Source organism: Spermophilus citellus (genome assembly GCF_964194105.1).
Source record: "Spermophilus citellus genome assembly, chromosome: 9".
NCBI lineage: Eukaryota > Metazoa > Chordata > Mammalia > Rodentia > Sciuridae > Spermophilus > Spermophilus citellus.
Window position 1 is genome coordinate 65,190,230 of NC_138191.1, and position 19,044 is coordinate 65,209,273.

The window sequence follows — 19,044 nt, forward strand, 5'->3', positions numbered from 1 at the left end:
TGTTATCCGCATTTGCAGATGATGAGTTGGATCAAAATGGAATTTTAAAAATCTTTCCCAGGATCTGCACCTAATAAGCAGCAGAACAGAGTTTCAACACCAGGTGTGTGTGACTCTAAATTTTTTGTTTTTAATACTTTATATATTTTAAAAAATATTTTAACATCTTAAAGAGAATGGAAGCCATGCTGTCTCAGAAGTCCAGACTCTGTGATAAGTTGACCATGATTTAAATTTGTATTCATCCCTAAAACCAAGGAAGACAGTAAAATACATGTCCCTGAAGGCCCCCTTTCTGTTCTCAGGAACCCAGCCAAGGTAAAGCAACAAGCAAGCCTGGGCTGGGAAGTCCAGATACATACTCTCTTGCAGGACACTGGCTTTCTCTAGGCACACTGGAAACTAGGGCAAGTTAGTGTTATCTGTAGAAAGCTACTTTCTTGCATGTATACCCGGACAGTTCTCCTTGGGATGCTGTTCAGACAAGCTCACTTAGCAAGCTAACGCTGGCGATGCCACTCTTCTGCAACTCGAGATATAAAACACCTTTCAGAGTGGGGACAGGCATGGAACTGAGGGCAACGTTTTAAGAATACATGTCACACATCCAGCCAGCCACCACCGGACAGAACACCGTGAGGAAGCACAGCTTGGCAGAGCCCGATGAGGGGTGGAGGTGCTACTGTCTGCCTGTCCCCACTGAACTGTTCTTGGAGCAGTCTCTAATCTTTTGTAAGCTTTCCTCAATAAACCACAGTCTCCCATGCTGTCTCTGGGCACTTTCTTTGGTCTGTCGGCAACCTACCTCACTGCCCTGGCTCTACTGGGCTGTGGAAGAGACAAAGTTCCTGAAATGGGCGCCTGGTGATGAGAGTAGCCTAAACACACACACATATACGTGGGTGTGCCTCTCACATCTTGTCCCTGTCAGTCGTGAGTGTGCTAAGAGGGAGGTGACACACTGACAGGAGGAGCCAGGGAGCTTCAGTTCTTATTCCTGCCTGTGATCGACTAGCCGTGTGTCTCTGGGGAAGGAATTTAAACACTGAGCTGTGCTCCCCTCTGAGTGGGGACTCATAACGTTTCTTCAGTCCACAGGTGGGACTACCATGGAGACAGGGGGGCACAGCTGGGACTGCTTCCTTCACTCCTGCCAGCCTGATGGTCCAGGAGCATCAGGACAGGGATTCCTGGTATAGCCTTGGGCCTGCCTTGAGAATGCTTAGGGCACAGCAATGGAGATGATGTGCTTTCTTCTCAAGCCATAGCCTCAGATGCGGGGTGCTGGCAGGGTCACAGGTGGGGCCTCCTGCCCCACCATGGCCAGGGGGACCAGGGCTGCTGCTCCCGGATGACCCCAGCTATACTCCTGTCACAGGTGGCCAGTGTATTCCCTGGCAAGGAAGCCAACAGGAAGAAAATCACACCATTAGTTGGTATGTCTTGCATGAATATGTAATTGTGGAGCCAATGAAAGAACTAACTCCAGGGCTGAGCCTCCCTGAGCTGGTATTTATTTACACGTTTATAATTATTTACATCATTGTTGGTATCTCTTTTAATCTGTAGCTTCGTCTCCAAGTCTACCACTTGGACTGCCTATTATCCACATTCTTACCACTGTTTTCTTTTGAGGATAAATATTTACATCTCAGATTTTTCCAACCTACTGCTCATGCAACTCAATGGCTAACATGGGTTTTAGACTCCAGAAATTCTAAAATAAGATTCAAAAAATATGAGTAAGCTGGTGTTCCCGGAATTCTTCATGAGCATTTAAATAATTCTAATTTAAAATTATGCATGAATGGCATTAGAATTCAGAGATAATGTGGGACTATGGTGAGAATATTTAGGATGCTTCAACTGAAAACCTGAGGCAGATTTACTTTCATTAGATTCTGTGAAGTAAATTTAATTAAAAGGAGAAATGTAAGTGATTCTCTGTCTTGTTTGTGTGTTTGTTTGCTTTTATGAGTAGGTCATGGTGGAAAGTCTAGAAATATTTATTCTAGCCAGATTGCTTTACTTTGGAGCTGGTATACACTTGGTGTCTAATATACTAACTCTGATGGTGATTTAAGTTACCCATATGAATCTCTATATGTGCCCTTAGAGATAAAAAGACACTGTGGCTTTTCCTTTTCTACTTCTTTCCTTCTCAGTTATCACCAAAATCAATCAAAATAGACATCATAACATATTAGTTATACATATATTTTCACCGATGCAGACGTATTTGCAGACGAATGAAAATAATACTGAAATTCTCATTGGTGAGATTGACCTGTTGATTTCCAAAAGAAAAGCCATTCTTCAAGCCCAGATGGGTCCACACACCTGTGTACTTCAAAGCCAGGCCTTGCATGACTGGCCTACACCTGTGGAGAGATGCTGAGTGTGTTGGCCAGGGTGCGTTGGCCAGGCTGTGCACATCTACTTGGCTCCTTCGACTCCTCCTTCTGAATACATCAAAATCTGTTATCAGGCTACTTTGGAATCACAATTTGAATATATTTGAGTTGGTTGCAAAGACTCCAGTGGATATCCATCAAGACCACATTGTCTTCAATGTGAGGGCTGGACTGTCGAATTAGCATTGAGTCCTTGAGAGCAGAGTCCAGGACAGTTTGGGTGGGTTGCATGGTTCCTCTTGCTTTTACATCACACTTGGAAAAGCTCCTTCCCTTGTGCTTCTTTCTGGAAAGGAACAGTCTTAATTCTTTTTAAAAACATTTGAAATGAATTCTTTTTTTCAAAACAAATTCTATAGCAAATGTCTGTGTCCATAAACATAGAGTACATCCCCCTAGGTTCACCCTCCCTCTCCTCCACATGGCCTTGGCATTTGGGAAAGCTGACCACCAGGGAGGTGGACCCTGTGCTCACTGTCCTTCCATCCCAAAGGCACCCACCGGGAGGAACTCCCAGGGAAGGGAGCCAGCCTGCCTTCCTGGAGCTCTCTGACCACTAGGGGGCAGAAGCACCCCCTGCCCATGTCCCTTGAAGTGGGCCCAAGAGGCGGTCACAAACTCCTCCATGGGGCTTGGTATGGAGGCAGGGGAATTAGTGAAGTCATTAGGTGGAAGTATTCTGTTTCATTCCAAAATATTGGGAAACCTGTCTTCCTTGTATGCAGGCTTCTTAAAAAGCAAAGAAAAAAACCATCTATATTTAGAAATGCAAATTGCTGTTAAAATATTCCTTTTTCTTGAGAGAGAAATAATCAACACACATGTGGCCACATTTGCCATCTTATTTTTTAAACAAGATTAGTATTCAAAATGTCAGTCAACTCTGACCCAGTGTATAGAAACCTCCATCACGGGCCATAACCTTGCTGGGTGGGCCATGGGCCTGCGCTACCAGGACACAACCTGCCTTATTCTCTGGCCTGAAATTCATGCACACATACATGAAGGGGACTTTGCAGAGGGTTTTCTAGGAAACTAGGTCTGAGTGTCAGGAGCCCATTTAATTGTTAACTCCTTGTCTGCACAGAGCATCTGTTGACATTAGTAATGTAATTGCAGTGATAATGAACTCATTGACTTAGTAGCTAAGGAAAAATCAGTGAGGACATTGCATTTGTCTTGCTTTATTGACAGCCCAACACCCACACTGAATAGACTATATCAGTGAAGACCATTGTTTCAAATAAACGAGGCAACATAAAGCTTTCCCCTGTCCCTTTTTCCTTCCGAAATGCTGGACTGGCCTGCTCTGTGGGACTGTGACTGGACCCATCATTTTCCTGAGACCCGCCTTCCTTGCCTTCCCCAGGGAATCCCATCTATGCTGCCTGACAGGTTTAACTCCCTTGTGACTGAAGAGTAGCGGATGCAGAGGCTTCAGGTAAACTGGAGTTTAAGTGGCATGGGATTGGAACTGGAGCTGACGGGAGAGTGACTCTGTGGCCTGAGTCATGCTCCTCACACCACATTCTCCCCCAAGGACTCAGTGTGGAAGACAGAATGGAAAGTTTCTTTAGTGGGTGAGGATCAGGTTGATGACAGGTGACCCCTGGCACAGCTGTGTCTTCCCTGGATAAACAGAGTGGGAGGTGAGAAGATAAAGTTCAATCAAGTGATATAGAAAACAGTACTGGAAACACTCTTTCCTTTTTTCTCTCTCTAGCCCCATCTGTCAGCACAGAGGGATCTGTGTCCTTGGCCCTGGATACCCGACCTCTGAAAAGCCAGGGTTCTTGGCCTCAGGGGACCTGTGGCTCAGGGACTCAGTCCCAAGAGAGAATGACAGAGCCATAGTTCCTCCTGCCTATACATTTCAGGGAGTCTGACCCTCCTGACTTTCTCTCTAGTGCTCCCTGACTGGGCAACTTCAGGAGATGCAAAAGCACATCTGCTCACCTTAACACTCATCTCTCTGGAAATCAAATAGATTTCATCTAAGTGTAATCCTAACTCAAAATGTATCACTCAGATTTTCATCCTTTTCACCCATCTCAGAAGTGTGTGCACACAAAGGAAGAGAAGTGAAGATTTGCAGTAAGGCCCTCATATTCAACAGAAGGCCCAGTTGTCCCAGCTGGCCTCCACCTGCAGCAGCAGCAGCAGGACTGAAAGCCAGGGTGTTTATGTCTTTGTACCCACCCAGACCTGAGTCATGGCAGAGCCTCAGCGTGCACAGCTAGTCAGAGTCCTGAATCCTGCAGCCCACATCTGGTCTCTATCTGCTCATTCGGGACCACAGGAAACATTTCTATCTGCCTGATTTTCTATGCTTCCTACAAACAGGTAGACATGTTGGCAGCAAGGGTGAGCCTGAGACCACAGACATAGCTGGAGCTGCAGCTGCAGAGATGACACAGGGCTGTGTGCATGTGGGGGAAGATGCTGTTAGACTGTCAGCACCGGGGGCTGAAATCCATCATTGCTGAGTCATGAACAGCACCATAAGCACCACTGCCTGTCAGCATTTTGTCACAGTTCCTTAATAGGAAGTCTCTGAAAGTCCTCTTCAGAATGAAGAAGAAGATGCCACAGGGACAGCCCAAGGGGACAGGGAGAGACTGAAACAAGTAGGGTCCTAGGCCCAACCCAGCCCAATCGGAGAGCAGAGGAAGGACTCCTCTGAAATAGAGGCAGGTCCCCCAGTCCCCAGGGGACCCCTCCACCCCTCACAGTGGCAGTCAGTCCATCTCTCAGCCTGAGCCTGCTGACACCCAAACAGTTCTGAATGTGCACTGAAGACATGTGCAGCCCACTTCCTCCACCAGCAGAGGTGGTTCCACAGTCAGGGGAGAAAGGAGCACACTATATTCTCCACACGTCTTCCCTTCACATTAATATTACAATAAAATACATTTAAAACACAAATTAAAGCTTGAATAATTTCCTGAAGGTTCACTAATGAGATTTGACTTAGGGGCAGAGGTGATTAGAATGTATGCCTGTTATAAATTCCTGTAATATGTGTAAACTCTTGGCAGATTGACTGTAGAGTTCCCCATTCCGATCACTTTCTCTCCTGACAAGGTGGAAAATCAGTAGTTCAAAGCAGAGCCAGGTCAAGGTATTCTGTGACCTCTTCTCACAGAACATTAAAACCAGGACGATTTAGATCAGACATTCAGGCATCAACATTTATCTTCAAAAAGCAAATATAAACGTTGATTTTAAAAAAGACAAAAAAAAAAAAAAAAAAAAAAAGGACTCAACCTGGTGGCGGTGGGGAGGCAGCGCTTTCAGTACCTCCTCAGCCACTAGGACAGAGAGACCCATCAGAACGTTCGGATTCTGCCTGCTGAGAAACTCCCAGCAAAAGTCCACTGAAGTGAGACCTAGGCGGGGAGTTTGGGATTATTGGAGGTGACAGCTTGCCCCGGCCACCCTGCGCAGAGGTGCAGGCCACCACTTGTCTGGCAACTGGCTCAGAAGGAGGCGCCAGCACTGCTGGATACAAGAGATTGTTAATGAAGCCTTCATGAACAGAAACCAAGTCTGGGACAGACCAGAGACAGGCCAGACCCACCCCTCCCATCAGACACTCTGGCAAGGAGTCTGGGGCCCGCCATAGCAGAGAGTTGACATCACCAGAGTTTGGTGGTGGGGAATTCCTTCCCAGTGAAATTGCGCCAACAGGTGTGTGACTCCCATCCCCACCAGATGCATACAGCTGGGAAACCTCAAAAATCCCGCCCCAGAGCTCCGTGGGAGTGACTGTAGGGGCGAGGGAAGCAGAGGGGACTCCCGACCCCCAACTCCCCCTACCACCAGCGGCAACACCCAAGGCCTTACCCGCCAGTTCCCAGGGGGCGTGGCCACCGAAAGGATCCAGGCAAATTAAACTGATGGTTCCCAGATCATCTGCTCCACAACCTTGGGGTCTGGGTGAATGACAAACAGAGAGAGTGCTCAGTTGGTCAGGAAATAGGGCACTCAGGGGGGCTGCAAGTGTAACTAGATCTGTGGAGATTGCCTCTGGTGAGCAGGGGCCTGGCTGGCTGGCTGGCAGGAGGAAGCGAGGAGGGTCCAGAGAAGAGAAACAGCTCTGGACTAACAGGATTGGAGAGAATCCCAGTAGGGGAAGAGGAGCCACTTTACAGGGATTGCACATTGAGGGCAGAAGCTTGGCTCGGAGGGCACAGCTCCTCCTACTGGAAGAACAGAAAATAGAACTCTAAGACTTCATTTATCATTTTTTTTCTCTTTTCCCTTTTCAATTTTTATTGTTCTTTCCATTCTCCTTTATTCTACCTATTTTACTCTACCTCTTTCTTTTTAAGGACTCCTTCCTTCCCCTTCCCCCTAACTTTCATCCCAAGCATTACGTGTAATTTTCTAAAGGCAAATAAGTGAATGTTCCGAGGCTGTCTATAGGGCTTCTAAGTACCTAGCTATTACCAAATACCCTGATCCATTTGCCTGTTAATATCCCCCTTCAGTAGAGAAGACATACTAACTTTCATACCATCATAGCACCCAACCTAAGCATTAAGTCCTAAGACCAAACAACACATCACTATATGCCTACAGAATCTGTAAGCCTTTTATAAATCGAATGAATCAGCTTCAAATTACAATAAAGCCCAACATCTCTAGACATAGTCTCCCACAACAAAGGAGAGACCACAGAGATATACAAAACCAAAAAAAATTTATAGGAGAAAACAGAAACACAGCAGTTAAACAGAGTGAAAAACAAGGGAAAAAAGGATTACAAACAATGCAGGACAACTTAAATTTACAGGAGAACCTAGAGGCTTCAGAAAAATGGACAGAGAAATAACTCAAGGCATACATGACTCAGATGGAATGGAATCTTAAAGAAGTCATTAGACAGCAAGTCCAAACAATGAAAGAATACTTCTCAGCATCACATGGATCCTTCTCAAAAATAGACCATATATTATGCCATAGGGCAACCCTTAGTAAATATAAAGGTGTGGAGATAATACCATGCATCTTATCTGATCATAATGGAATGAAACTGGAAATCAATGATAAAAGAAGGAAGGAAAAATCCTGCATCACCTGGAAAATGAACAATATGTTACTGAATGATCAATGGGTTACAGAAGACATAAAGGAGGAAATCAAAAAATTCTTAGAGATAAATGAAAATACAGACACAACATATTGGAATCTATGGGACACAATGAAAGCAGTTTTAAGAGGGAAATTCATTGCCTGGAGGTCATTCCTCAAAAAAAGAAAAAAACAACAAATAAACGAGCTCACACTTCATCTCAAAACCCTAGAAAAGGAAGAGCAAAGCAACAGCAAATGTAGCAGAAGACAAGAAATAATTAAAATCAGAGCAGAAATCAATGAAATTGAAACAAAAGAAACTATTGAAAAAGTTGACAAAACTAAAAGTTGTTTCTTCGAAAAATAAATAAGATCAACAGACCTTTAACCATGCTAACAAAGAGAAGAAGAGAGAGAACTCAAATTAGTAACATACGGGATGAAAAAGGCAATATCATAACAGACACTACAGAAATACAGAAGATAATTAGAAATTATTTTGAAACCCAATATTCCAATAAAATAGAAGATAGTGAAGATATTGATAAATTTCTTAAGTCATATGATTTTGCCCAGATTGAGTCAGTAAGATACACACAATTTAAACAGACCAATAACAAAGGAGGAAATAGAAGAAGCCATCAAAAGACTACCAACCAAGAAAAGCCCTGGACTGGATGGGTATACAGCAGGGACGAGAGCTGGGAGGGAAAGGGAGAGAGAAGGGAAATTTTATGGAAATGGAAGGAGACCCTCATCGTTATACAAAATTACATATAAGAGGATGTGAGGGGAAAGGGAAGAAAAAAACAAGGGAGAGAAATTTAAAAAGACAAAAAAAAAGTGCACATAGTCCTCACCTGTTGACCAGAGTTTGCAGAGGAGGGAGAATCCATAACAATGCTCAGAGAAAATGACATTCTCAGGGGGTCAGAGCACATCAGGTGTACAACTTCAGAGTAAGAACCAAAAGCCAAATAGGAGTTTATCTTAAGACGGTGGACATAACCAAGTTCCTGAACATAAGAGGCTGGTGACATCTTGACCAACCCACAAACAAGGTTTTAAGACAATACTGGAAGCAGTGATAAAAATAAAGGTATCCTATATCTAGAAGATCCAAAAAATTCCACCATAAAGCTTCTAGAACTAATAAATGAATTCAGCAAAGTAGCAGGATATAAAATCAACACCCATAAATCAAACACATTCCTATACATCAGGGATGAGTCCACTGAAGGAGAAATTAGGAAAACTACTCCAATTACAATAGCCTCAAAAAAAAAAAAAAACCAAACCAAACCAAAAACAAACAAAAAAACCTGGGAATCAATCTAACGAAAGAGATGAAAGACCTCTACAATGAACACTACAGAACACTAAAGAAAAAAAATTGAAGAAAATCTCAGAAGATGGAAAGATCTTCCATGCTTCTGGATAGGCAGAATTAATATTGTCAAAATGTCCAGACTACCAGAAGTGTTATACAGATTTAATGCAATTTCTATTAAAATCCCAAATGACATTCTTCATAGAAATAGAAAAAGGAATCATAAAATTTATTTGGAAAAATAAATTATCCAGAATAGCTAAAGCAATCCTTAGCAAGAAAAGTGAATCAGGAAGCATCACAATACCAGAACTCAAACTATACTACACAGATATAGTAACAGAGATGGCATGGTTTTGGCATCAAAATAGACTTGTAGACCAATGGTACAGAATAGAAGACACAGAGACAAACCCAGATAAATACGGTTATGTCATACTAGACAAAGGTGCCAAAAACATTTACTGGAGAAAAGATAGCCTATACAACAAATAGTGCTGGCAAAACTGCAAATCCATATGTAGCAAAATGTAATAAAATTTCTATCTCTTACTTTGCACAAAAATCAACTCAAAGTGAATCAATTTTTGGACTAGAACAGAGATTCTGTGCCTAATAGAAGAAAAAGGAGGCCCAAAATTTCACCATGTCAGCCTAGGATCTGACTTCCTTAAAAAGACTTCTAAAGTGCAAGAAGTAAAATCAAGAATCAATAAATGGGATGGATTCAAATTAAAAAGCTCCCTCTCAGCAAAGGAAACAATCAATAATGTGACGAGAGAGCCTACAGATTGGGAGAAAATCTTTACAACATGTACCTCTGATAAGCATTAATCTGTAGGGTATATAAAGAACTCAAAAAACTTAGCACCAAAAATAAAAAAAAAAAACAAATAACACAAACAATAAATGGGCTAAGGAACTGGACAGACACTTCACAGAAGAAGAAGTACAATTGATCAACTAATATATGAAAAAGTGCTCAACATCTCTAGCAATTAGAGAAATGCAAATCAAAACTACACTAAGATTTCATCTCATTCCTGTCAGGATTGCAATCATAAAGACTAGAGGTAACAATGAATGTTGGCAAGAATGTGGGGGGAAAAGGCACACTCACACATTGCTAGTGGGACTGCAACTTGGTGCAATCACTATGAAAAGCAGTATGGATAATCCTCAGAAAACTTGGAATGGAACCACTTAGCTATTCTACTCTTCAGTTTATACCCAAAGGACTTAAAAATCAGCATTCTCCTTCCATTTCCATATTTATAGCAGCTCAATTCACAGTAGCTAAACTATGGAAACAACCTAGGTGTGCTTCAATAGATGAATGGACAAAAGAAATGTGGTATATATATTTAATGGAACATTATTCAGCTTTAAAGATGAATGAAATTATGGTATTTATCAGTAAATGGATGGAGGAGAATATCATGCTAAGCAAAATGAGTTAATCCCAAAAAACCAAAGGCTGAATATTTTCTCTAATATGCAGATGCTAATTCACAATAAGGCAGCGGGGTTGGGGGACTAGAGAAGAATAGCATTCCCTTAGATTAGGTAGAGGGAAGGAAGGGAGCTCAGGGGAGGAGATGTGGGAATAGGAAAGATAGTAGAATGAAACTGGCATTATTACTGTATGTATATATGTGACTGCATGACCAATGTGATTCTACAACATGTACACTCAGAAAAATGAGAAATTATATCCCATCTAGGTATGGTATATCAAAGGGCATAAGTGCATTCTACTGTCATGTATAACTAATTAAAACAAATAAAAAAATTAAAAAGGTAAAAATAAATACATAAATAAAGGTGTGATTCCCTGAGTGTTTGCGTCCTTTTTGTGACACCACACACTTGGCTCAAGTGAGATCATTATTCCAACAGCTGTGCCCAGCTGGGGATACTGGCAACACATGTCCATCATGATGGTTGTTTTCAACTCTTTTTTCTTTTTAAAGAATTTGTTGTTGTTGTTGTAGATGGACACAATACCTTTATCTCATTTATTTATTTTTATGTGGTGCTGAGAATCAAACTCAGTGCCTTGTACGTGCTAGGCAAGCGCTCTACCACTGAGCCATAACCCCAGCCCTGTTTTTAACTCTTTTTATGCACATCAACACAAACACTTTATGGATAACAGGAAAAAAAGTTTTTAACCAAAAGGTTAATTACCCCGGGGATGAACAGAGAGAGGAGCCATGGTTTAATTAGAGCTATTAGTGCTCACTTCCCTGTTAGTGTAGTAAAATGGAATTCTTTAAGTCCTTAGGTTTTAAGCAGATGTCTTGCAGCATGTGGCAACCAATCTGGCTCCTAGTGCCCATGCCCTCTTTTTTTTTTTTTAAGAATTTTTTTAAGAGAGAGAGAGAGAGAGAGAGAGAGAGAGAGAGAGAGAGAGAGAGAGAGAATTTTAATATTTATTTTTTAGTTTTCGGCGGACACAACATCTTTGTATGTGGTGCTGAGGATCGAACCCGGGCCGCACGCATTCCAGGTGAGCACGTCACCGCTTGAGCCACATCCCCAGACCCCCATGCCCTCTTGTTGGAGCTACTGTGGATTCTGTAAGGGAAGGGCAGGAAGAGGCACTCCTCACTCTCTTGTCACTCACCGACTGGACATGTTGGTTGGGATCCAGGCCAACAGAGGGGACACAGAAGGGCTCTTTTTGAATTCTGGAATCTTGAAGGAAAAGTTTTCAACTGTGCTTTTGCACTGGCCCTTCAGGGGTCTCTAAAGGGACAGGGGAATGGCTTCAGTGGTGGAGCTAAATGGGCAGGTTCAGTGTGCAGGTGTCCCCTGATCCACCACAGAAGTCCTCCTGCTATCCTCTGCCTCTACCTCTTCTTCCTCCTCTTTCTCCTGCTTCTTTGTCTTTTCTCTCTACTTCTTCTTATTCCTCCATCTTCTTGATAATCTACTTTGTTGTTAGAACTATTTGTATGTAGTAATTCAACAAAGGTTTCTATGATTAAAGCAAACACACACACACACACACACACACACACACACACACACACCTCTTAAACTACTGTCCACAGCTGCTTTAGGGAAGAAAACAAAACAAAACAAAATGCAAGAATAAATAGATTTTTAAAAAACCCACTAGGAACCAATCCAGGCTAGAGATTAGTCTGGCCCTCTTTGAATGCAGGGAAGCAGTCACTTAAGGAGCCAGTGATTTAAGTGAGAATTTAAAGCTTACCCTCTGGATTGCAGGTTTCACTGAAGCTGTGAAAGGGAGAAGAAGGAAGTGCTCTGGAGTCCTAAGGCTCTGGAGTCAAAAGCCCACTATTGCTGTTGGAAACCCAAATGCCTGGAAAGAGGAAGCACAAGACAAGGTGAAGCAGTTCTGGAAACCCAGCCACCACCAGCAGCACTGTTCCTTTGGCCCAGAGCCTTCCACATGGGCATCTGGGGGGCTGTTTGCTGAAGAAGCAGTGCTGCAGAGGCACTCAGAACTCCCAGTGGAAATCTCAGCTTCTGCAGAACCTAAGGAGGAGTAAGGACAGAGGCGTTCTACTAGTGTCTGCACTGGAACAGTTCTTTAGATCTGTCATGTGCTGGAAGTGACTTAATTCAGGGCAGTCAGGACAACTGGACACATGTTATCACCTGAGGTTTTATTTCAACAGGTCTCAAAAACACTCACCAGTGATTCATAGCCCACTGTGACTGTGATTAACAACTCAAATATCATCAAGGTGTGGATATTGTCAATATAAATATTCTTGAAATAAATTATTGCAAAATTAGAGCCAAGATCTTCTGTGGGACACTTAGTAGGCATCTGGCCTTTGTTTGTTACTCCTCTGAGCTCACTCTTATCTGCAGAATAGGGAGAAAGTGGGAGTAGCACTCCTCCAAGGCTTCCCAGGTATCTACTCATTAGTTCCACAGCACTTCTTAGTAGCTTTTCCTTGACTGTTTGCTGTGTTCCAGGCACTTGGGCACTGAAGGTTTTAATAACATACATAAGAGCAAATTGCAGAGAGCAAGGATAGTATGAACAAGTTTGTTAATTTTATTCTTTGGAGGAATGAGTTTTTATCTCTCCTCATTTCTACTCAGTGTATTAAGAAACAAAATAACTTTGATAAAATATGGAAACTTTACAAACTTCTTTAAGTAGAATTGCTTCTTAAGATCCCCAAAGAAATGGCTACTCATCTTAGCTTCAAATGTCTTCTATCTTAAGACAGTCGACTATGTGTTGTGTCCTTTATGGAAGAGGAGTTTGGAATGAAATGTAATTTGTTTAGATGTAACCTGTTCAAATAAGTTCAACTCAATGGTGAGATGGTGAGAGAATTGGTGATCATCAGGTAAACCATATGGATGAAGATCAAAACCTTTAAGGACAAGACCATGCCAGAAATGATTACTTGATTCATAAACAAGGATGTCTCCTGTGTCATTTAGGCCATAATGAGATTGAGTATTTATTCAAAGATTTATTAGTTCAGATAAAAAAAAGGAACACACAAAGCTGAATTTCCTTTGGGCTAGAACTGAGGCCACTTTTAAGTGAGACTGGGGGCTGGGCTGTCAGCTTTGATGACTTGGTTGAAGAGGAAAATCTGAAATCAATGAGAGTTCCATTCTTTCACCATCTTCATAGATAACACAAGATCCAAGAAGACTGAATTAATTAAGTTCTCTTATTTGAATTGGTCAGCAATACTCAATGTATTGCCATCGAGGAGGGCTTAATTTCAGAGTGTCTATTCCAGAATAATGGGAACAGCCAGATACATCCACTGCCAAGTATCTGAACAAAGAGAGAAGGCGGAATTGCAGTCCTCACAGTGCACTCTACAAATGCTGAGGCCTTTGCTGCAGCAGCCTCTGTAGACATGGTCCCCGGGAAGACAGGTCAGGTCTCAGACAGAATGTGGGTGGAGGCATTGGAGCAAGACCTGGAAGGCTGAAGCTATGTCCTTTACTCACCAGTTGGGTGGCTCTGCCCAGCTCACTTATTCTCTCTAGCCTGGTCTTATAGGACAAAATGGACACTGGTCACTACCTAGCTCCAGGATGCACTGAGTATTCACTTACTTTAAAATTCCCCCTCCCCCCGAACCTGGGTGATGGTTGGTTTCTTCCTTTTTTTCTTGTTTTCTCCAAGGCTCGGTTAGTCTTTCTACAGCTTTACCTTGAAAGTTCTCTTAAAGCAACTTAAGACTATTTTCTATCATTCAGAACCTGGAATTTTTTCAACAGGAACTTTGAGGTTTACTTTGTGTGCTTGGAGAGACTAATAAAATGCTTGGCAGGTAGTTGAATGCTACATGAGCTAATGGCTTAAAAGTCCTTCAAGAGGGTGGAAATAATTCCCAAGAATATTCATAGTGTTTGAAATAGGAATTAGAAATAATTTGGCCTATAGAAATTATATCTGGCCCTCTGATTATACAATCTGATTACAAATTCTTACATTTCATATAGGGACACGACTCGGCATTATTAAAAGTGGATTTTTCTTATGCATCTACAATTTCCTCCTTTTTTCATCTCTTGGCAATAAAATTGAGGTAAAGAGAATGCTTTTGTAAAAAAGGACTGTTGCACAGTAAAAAATTTTCAGACTCACTACATAAATGAAAGGTATTTTGCTTTAACATTTATTGAGGTTTTATTTATTTTTATTTTTTGGAAGTACATTAGTCTCTTTAGGCAATCAATTAAGAAACAAATTTTCCCTTTAAGAAGCATGTCTGAGACTCACCACTGCCCTGTGTTGCCTGATGCTGTAGTGACATGTCATTCAGACAGAGCAGAGTGGTGTCTGAGGAATGCTCAGCCATTAGCAGATGCAGTCACTCATTTTCTACTTGGAGAAATGGAGGCCCAGAAAGGGGAGCCACTGAACCTCCGTTTTCCAGTAATTAGGCAGAGCGCAGAGAGGATGGTCCCCAGCAATGGGTTTACAGTTTCGCTTATGCCTCCTGAGTGTGCATGGGCATCTCATGGACATGTACCCTGCTGTCAGCTGGTCACTTCACATCAGAGAGGAAAGCAGTATCTGTAGCCTGATGCTGGGTCTTGTGCACAGAGCACAGCCTGGGCCCCTCTGGTCACCAGGGATCCCTAAGGGCTGCTATGCCTCATCACCCTTGGGTGCCATCCTGCCCCATGGTGGCAGCACACTCAGCTGTCTGAGAGCACCCAGCTCACTGGCTGTACTTCTGGATCTTCTCTGACCACTGCTGTCCACCCCAGCCAGCCCCAGGGAGCACAGGGCCTTGACTGCTTGCTCCTGGCCCCTACTCACAGTGCCCAGTGCACAGTTCTGGTTCCTAGATGCCAAGACAAAAGGCTATTTAATATGAGAGGACATTTTCTCCAAAGTCAATCATGGCTCAATTTAAGGTGTGAAGAGTTGAGTTATGAGCAATATGATTATCCACACATCTAGGAGTACATTCAACCTCTGCAGAGTTAGACACTGGGACTGCAAAAGAAACTAGGAGGGGCCGGCTCTCCTCAGTTCTCCAGGACTTTTCATCCCTAGGTTGGTCCAGCAATGGACACCAAATGCCACCAAGGTCAGTCATTCCTTTTTCTTGAAAAGGCAAACAGTTGGCTCAACTTTATTGCATAACTACATTTCTTTTGCATGATCATGGCAAGATGGTCTTTCCACCCCTCAAAATACTAGGTGTATGAGATGGAAGAAGCTTAATATCTGCCAGGAAAGATCTCCTGTGGCTCTCCTTTCTCTTAGCCTTTCTGGGGATGCCTGATGACCAATGGTGCTTCCCACCTGCACTGAGCACATGAGCTCCTGTGTCTGACAGCCCAACATGGTGGGCCTCCCTTCGTTCTTCTTTCCCCTGGAAAATGCTGCACTGGCTTTGACTACATTTATCAGGAGCTTGGATTTTCTCTGCTCTCTTTGAGTGGTAAAAGACATAGTCACTATCTTTGGTCTGATGTTAAATTCAACAGCAAGGAAACCCTTTTTAACATAGAGGCTGGGATGCTTTGTCCTGGAAACACCTGCAGATGGGGTCGTGTGCAGGGTCTGGGCAGGAGCTAACACAGACACATGTTGGAGTGACTCAGGGAAGGGCAACTCCCTTCCAGTTTAGAGGGCAGCACAATTAACATAAAAATTTCACTGATTTTCAAAGCCCAGTCAACATTGAATTTGGAGAGAGAAGTCGTTAAAGTCTGACCTGACTTGGACATATGATTATATTCCCAATAAACATTGGGAACTTCTTATGTTACCAAATACGTCTGTAAAATATATAAAACAAATTATCTCCCAGCAAAGCTCCAAGCCTGGGGGGAGAGCTGTGTGAGCGTGCTTGAGTTTCCCCTTTATAAGCCTTCCCTGACTGATAAATGGCTTCCCCAGGCCCGGGTCAGGACAGCTGGAAGGTCCCTCCAGTCACCCTTGCAGGGCCCATGCAGTGTCCTGGCAAGGGTCTTCTCCCTCCCTGGCTTCTGTGGTTGGTCCCAGCTCAATGAGCAGTGCCTACACCCCCAGGTGTGGCAGAAGGAGTGACCCCAGAGTACAGGGAAGGGCATCTACATAGAAAACCAAGTTGTGCACCTCAGAACTTGCTTGCAAGCTCCTGTGGTTTTCTTTCACCTTTTTAGTGCAACACAAATCTACCTTCTGTCTTCTTACCCAGGTGCCTCTCTTAGCACCTACAACGCCCTTCCTGCTCCCTTGAAGTCCCAGGTCCTGGTACCTGAGTCAGCTGGGTCCTGCCACATGGAGCCCTTTGCTTCAGCCCCACCTTGATTGGCAGGAAGCTGCCTGATCACATGACCCAGCAGCATTCACCTCTGGCTTCATTTGTTGTCTGTCCTCAGCCCTGCAGGTGCTGGGCCTTGGTCCTGGAGGGGTCTGTTCCCAGCCAGGGCCTCTCCCAGGCAGAGTTGCTTCTCTGGGTTGGAAGTCATCCTCTCAAGGGGCCTCCATCCTCTCAGGCAGCTTGTTTTCTAAACATTCCTTTCATGCTTGCCTTGGATGCCTGCATTTGTTGGGACTTTTCTTTTTTTTTAGTTCTCTCAATTGTTTTCCCCCCCAGTTGGATCACACAGAGGTCCCCTGCACACATCTCCCCACACCTATGTTTATCTGAGTCTGGAGACCTTCTCTTCCCTGTGCCTGCCAGGCCTCTCAAGCTGCTGGTCCTTTAAAACTTCACCTAATTCCAGTCTCCTTTCCTCCGTGTCTTCTTTTCTGGGTTCCCTATTTCAAATATGAGATGTGCTTCTGGCTACGAATGCTGGGAACAGTAGGCATCCGTGACCTCCCTCTTTCTCCTCCAGAGTCCCCCACACCACTCTGCTGCTGCACCTCTTCTGCCCCTTCCTGGCACATCCCTGGGGACCCTTTAAGGAAATTAGCTTCTAATAATCCCCTGCCTCAAGCCTCTCCCAATGTACTCTGCATCTTAAACATCTGGGCACTTCATTTTCTCCAGTTTCTTAAAACACAGATATGACTATGTCATATCTAGAATCAAAATTGGCTACCTGTTTATTTCCAAATAAATTGAAATCATGTTGCTCCATCTGGCATCCAAACCCAGAGAGCCACTTTGCCACTGAGCCTCCATTGCTGCCACTCGGATGTAGGTCCACTTGCCTCAGGTCCCAGGGAGGCGGGGCTGCTGGGAGCCCTGCATCAGCCCAGCTCTGCCTCCTCCAGGTTCCTCCCAGGAGGGGATTCCATTCAGTGGATGCAGAGCATGGATGCTTGCTTTAGGGCCTCACATGCGGGAACATCGTGATGGCCTCATGGCCTGAAAGGCAGAGGGTTTGATTCTAGATGAGGAACTTTTTTTGTGGCAAATTTAATCTGTTTGCTTGAGAGTGAAAGAAGGCATTTACATGGAAGGAGGACTGAGTAGACCTGGAAGTCACAGATGGACCAGGTCTGATATGCAGCTGCCACGTGGAGGAGAGAGATGGTGCTTTCTGCTCCAGTTCTCCCAGCCCTCCCACTGCCCTGGGCCCCAGGTGTTCTTGTCTAGGATCAGCCATTGCATCCTAACCCACCTCCTGCTGATTTCCCACCTTCTCAGACTGGTCTGTGTAGTAGCTGAAACCTCTCCCCACCTTCTCTGTGCTCTCCACTTGCCTTCCCTCTGCCTCCTGCTGATTCCTTCTGAGCCCTGGTCCCCATGTCCTCCTTGTCCTCCCTATTAGCCATGGCCTCATCTCCTAAGCCTCTCAGCATTCTGGTGATGGCAAGTCACTCTGTCTGCTCATGCTGTTCCTCCAAAGGCCAGACCAAGTCATGGGGATGTCCTGACGCAACTACGGAAATGCCAGATAGCCTGCCCACCTGGAGCGCTCTGCCTCCTGTACTCAGAATACAGATGAACACAACCATACCCACCTGTCCCCAGTATACACTTGTCAGCCGAACTTCTAACCTGACTGCATTACTAACGACTGCTTCAGTAGTCTGTACGAGCCCCTGTGTATAGAATGCTTGGTGGCTTCAGTGCTGGCCCCCTGGACCCCCAGATCTTGCTAAGCTGGAAGGGCACTGCCTGCCCTCAGGAAGCCTCCACTCTCCTGGCTCATTCTACTCCTCAGAAGCACTGCTGCTCACTGAGTCACAGTTGACATGTTTGTCTCCAACACTGGAACATCGGCCTTGAAAGGAGTGTTGTCCGCTATATCTAAGCATTCTGGTTTCCTGAGTACTCAGCAGCCTGGAATCAAAAGGATGATCAATAAAAGCTGGTTGCACTACTTTCATTAATGGCAATAAATGCAGTAGCAAATGAAGTAAATGCAAATGCATTTCAAAAGATTTTTTTTCAGTCTTCTGATTAGTAAAGATGAATGCACGAATTTGATTATGAGGTCGTAATTAGAAAACTGTCTATGTCTATATATCAATGTCTATATCATAGATATATAGATATAGTATCTATATATCTATATAATTTTACGTATCTACTATATATATATGTGTGTGTGTGTGTGTGTGTATATATATATATATATATATATATATATATATATATATATGATGCAGATATTTAAAATTCAAGAAACTAGGTGGAAAGATATTCCAAAAATTAATTTTCTAGACTGATGAACATAAATTTTAAAAAATATCCTCAGCTTCAAATTATTATAAAACAATGGAAAGATTCCTTTTCTAGAATCAAACCACACTGCAGATTTAACATTTACAATAATTTGGCTATTTAAAATTAT